Source organism: Gorilla gorilla, chromosome 1 (genome assembly GCF_029281585.2).
Source record: "Gorilla gorilla gorilla isolate KB3781 chromosome 1, NHGRI_mGorGor1-v2.1_pri, whole genome shotgun sequence".
NCBI lineage: Eukaryota > Metazoa > Chordata > Mammalia > Primates > Hominidae > Gorilla > Gorilla gorilla.
Window position 1 is genome coordinate 91,836,616 of NC_073224.2, and position 4,570 is coordinate 91,841,185.

At 42.0% G+C, this 4,570-nt stretch overlaps 1 pseudogene; it reads left to right on the plus strand.

Annotated features, from left to right (window-relative positions):
* The first annotated feature begins 2,157 nt into the window (after positions 1–2,157).
* LOC101151248 (large ribosomal subunit protein eL33-like) lies at positions 2,158–2,513 on the plus strand (annotated as a pseudogene).
* The last annotated feature ends 2,057 nt before the right edge of the window (positions 2,514–4,570 follow it).

The window sequence follows — 4,570 nt, forward strand, 5'->3', positions numbered from 1 at the left end:
GCCTACAGAACCACAAGAAAATTAATTTCTGTTGTTTAAACTGGCATTTTATTACAACAATTTGAGCAGTTGTATATGCTATGAAAAGAGTATAGCCACTGGATAAGTGTGGTACTTAAATTTTAAAGCTAACCAAAGTTAGGCTCTTAATTGTTGGTTGATCTTGGACAAGTGATTATCCTTTTATCATCCTTCTTCATATGTAAAACAGGGCTAACTTTATGAGGCCTGTCTCACAGGATTATTTTTTAGATTAAAAGAATAATGTGTGAAGCCAGTTGTTTTCATGCTTTGCTGCAAATTGGAATCACCAGAGGATCTTCTAGAAAATGCCGATGCTTGGCTCTCACTCCCAGTTATTGTGGATTAACTGGTATAGGGCATTGAGAGTTTTAAAATCTTTCCAGGTGATTGAAATGTGCAACAAAGTTTGGGAACCAAGGTATTAAAATATCAGATACAGAACAGGTATCTGTTAAATAGTGGCTTTTCCCCGTTTGCTTTTTCTTCCCTGATAATACAGAAGCAATGTGCTTTATTTTTTATATCTGACTTGAACAAGATGCATCATTTTGGTTAAGAATTGGTGGCCTGAACAAAATAAAGCTCTTGCTGTCATGGGGCTGACATTCTCATGGAGCATCTTTTCATATAAATATTGCTTCTGTAGTCATCTCCCATGTTTAGACTGTCCAGGTTCCTGAAGATCTGCAGTCTTTGCTAATTTCTCAAATCAGGATGCACACTTGTCTTCAATTTCCCTCTTTTCTTCTCCCCTGCCATCCCCGGCCTCCAGTAAACACACCTCTGGCTAGCACCTATTTCCAGCTTCCAAGCCTCTCAGATCCAGGATAGCTGCCGTGAAAAGTAAGTGGATGCACCTCCCAGCTGGTCTGTCACTTGGTGGAGAGGCTGCACCTGCCTTCTGCCCCTTGGGGTTATTATCTTGCAGCTGGGTACTCTCAAGGGACACTCTGCATCCTTTACTCCTACATTTCAACATGAAATTACCCACTTGCCTAACTTCTCATTCTTTGGAGGCAACTTATCTCCAGGACTTGAAAACTAATCAACAACTAGGTATTTGTTTTAGTGCTGGGAATTGCAAAATGACCAGTGCCTTTTACCCCCTAGTTCTGATTGTCATTGACTTGCAACATCTCATGAATCAGTTTCTGGGGCAAATCTGCCCTGAGTGGCTTCTTCTCCCAACATCGTATTGCTTTCTGGGAGGTCCTTTTGGCATTGTCTTAAATTGAATTCAACTTATGAATGTGGAATTATAAAATCATAGTCACAAGGCACAAGGATGGTGCCAGAGAATATGAATGCTGACATCCCACTGGGGTTTGAGCTCCAAGACCAACCCGTAGAAGGGTTTCCGATAGGAATGGAGAAGAGGAGATATAGCAAAACTACCTACAAACTTTAAAAAAATATATACACATCCTCCCCTCTGGTTCTACTATACCCTGGTTGGCTGAAGGGGGATGCTCAATGTGTTTATTTGGAAAGAAAATCTTCATCAACCACTGCACCAGCAACTTTGTTATTACCATGCCCTTAAGAATTACTGATTTAGTGGCCAGATAAACTTGGCTCTGAATCAGCTCTTTCCAACCTCTGCTTGATCATTAGAGTCATTCCCACAGCTTTTACAAAATACAGATTCCCAGGTCCCACCCCAAATTGCTAAATCAGAATTTTTTAAAGTATAGTCTATCTTCCATATTCATGGGCTTTACATGCACATATTCAACTGACTTTGAATGAAAAAATTTTGAAAACAAGGAAAATCACAATAAAACAAAAAATAATAGAAAATTTAAAAAGTATAGTATAACAACTGTTTATAGCATTTACATAGTATTAGGTATTATAAGTAGTCTGGAGATGATTTAAACTATATAGGAGAGTGTGTATAGGTTATATGCAAATACTAAGCCAACTTATATGAGGACCTTGAACATCTGAGGATTTTGGTATCTGAGGGAGTCCTGGAACCAATTCCCCCAAGATACCGAGGGACAGCTGTAGTATCAGAAGTCTGTAATTAGAAAAAAAGCCTCCAGGTGATTCTGGAATTAGCCAGGGCTGAGAAGCATTGACATGGTAAGTAAGAGCCTGGATGTTGTTTTTCTCTTCCCGCCATCTTGGCTCCTGTGGAGGCCTGCAGGGAACAGGACTTCTAAAAGGAAATATGTCTGGAAGGCTGTGGTCCAAGGCCATTTTTACTGGCTATGAGCGGGGTCTCCGGAACCAAAGGGAGCACACAGCTCTTCTTAAAGTCGAAGGTGGTTATGCCAGAGATTAAACAGAATTCTCTTTGAACTAGAGATGCACTTACGTATACAAAGCAAAGAACAACATAGTGACTCCCGGCGGCAAACTAAACAAAACCAGAGTAATCTGGGGAAAGGTAACTCCGAGAACGTGCCAAATTCCAAAGCAATCTTCCTGCTAAGGCTATTGGACACAGAATCCGAGTGATGTTGTACCCCTCAAGGATTTAAACTAAGGAAAAGTCAATAAATAAACGTGGATTTGCACTCTTTTAAAAAAAAAAAGACAGAGAGCCTGGATGTTGCATCCAAATGTGGAATAAATCTTTATAGGTGTTGTAACACCTAACACCTTACATCTGAGGGGTGCTCATAAATCATAATCAAAAGTTGCCGTTATTGAGCACCTGTTGTATGTATATAATGTACCGGGCGCTTTATACACATTATTTCACTCAATTTTCACAATGATCAACTTCATGCATAAAGTTCAGAGAGATTAAGGTTCCCTGTGTCAGAATCCAGATTGTGACCCAGGCCTGATTCCACAGCTCATGCCTACTTCACACCACATTCTCCCCACCCCATGAGTGTTGAATGCATCATGAATCATCAGTCTTATAGCCCCTCCTAAAAACCAGACCCCCTAGTCTCAAATGAAGTCATTTAGTGCCTCACTCACACCTAAAATTAAGATCCACTTAAGCGTGTAAAGGCAGAGGAAAACTGCACAATTCCAGGTAAATGTCTGCATGGGAGCTTTCAGGTGGCCAAAAATAGGTGACTTCCAAATTTAAAGTTTTAAGTATTCATCGTTCCGTGGGCATATACAGCACCTCAGAACAGGACTGGCTAGGAAGGTCTGGCATCCAGAGTTTGAGGACCCAGGAGGAAGTACACTGGTGATTTAAGGGACAAGATTTGAACTGCAAAGGGAAAGGCACTTGGAAGGATTCTAGTATGAAGCAAACTGCTTGCTGAGTTATCACTTTTTTCTCCTAGACAGCGTTTCATAAAGTATACATCTTTAATGCCCTTGAGTGGCATTTTACAGTTAACCACAGGTTCCACATGTTGGTTTACACGTGAAAGTAGACATGTGATATTGACATCCCTAGAATGGACATATGCAATAAGGTAGGCAGATACTGAATTCAGAGAGGTCAATTAAGGGAGACTGGTAGATGCAGGCAAGGTCCAGAGTCCTGTAAGTTAAGGAAGCTGCTCCAGCCAGGAAATGACACTGGGCTTGGCTGGGTGTGATGGATTCTGGGCTGACAGACCATGGATGGAGACAGAAAGCTGTCAAAGGTCATTGAAGGCCTGAAGGCAAATCGGGAGACCTCCCAGTCCCTGTAAATCATTAGTATCTCTAAGTACTATAATCAATCCACCCCCAAGAGAATTCTGTGAATTAGAGTCGGAGAATCTTCCAGTTTTCCAGATGGAGGCAGCTGGAGAAGATGTGAAACCGCAGCTTAACCTGTCTTTCCCCTGTGCACATGCATAGACATATACACACATGTGTGCATACATACACACACTCACCAGATTCCTGCCGCTTCATATGCACATCACTCTGTCACTCAGCTCTTCTTTCAGGACATCCCCTTATCTTCTCGTTTTAAGCACCCTAAAGGACCCCAGTGTGAGTGAAGATTCAGGACATCCTCAGCTGTGTCTGAGGCTGGAGTCAGGTGATGTTTGCCATGCCCGGTGGCTTCATGATGGTGTCCAGGAGCAATTGAGTCCAAGGGTAAAGAACACGTCTTGAGGAAGGCAGCTGTCTATTCAGAGATGCAGGGAGGCAGTGAATCCTTCCAACAAAGGGCATTCCTGCCTTTTAGTTCATTCTGGTGCTGTCATTGATCCAGAAACTGAGTCTTGACGCCTCATTTGTCCAGAAGTACATCTCCCCTTGATTGGGTAAATGGTGCCCAGTGATACAGTGAGATCTTCACAGGGAAGTTTTTTGCCTGTCATTGCTTTGCATGTTAAAAGGCTCTTAGTTCATCTTAATTAAAAGATAATGGGCACCACACCTACTGTCTGTGAACACATCATACAGCTTCCTTGTGTTTAAGAGAGAGGGCTTCCACACTTGACAACAGGTTGGCAGGAATAGTGGGATGAAGAAAAAGAAGAGGTTAAGGGTGACGCCTAGATTTCTGAGTTAGGCAACATAGCTGAGGGTGTGTGGTGACCAAGGTAGTATTTTCATAAGTAGAAACTGATTTTTCAGGAGGACACGTAACCATCTACTGACCCGCTTCCTCTGCACGTGATTC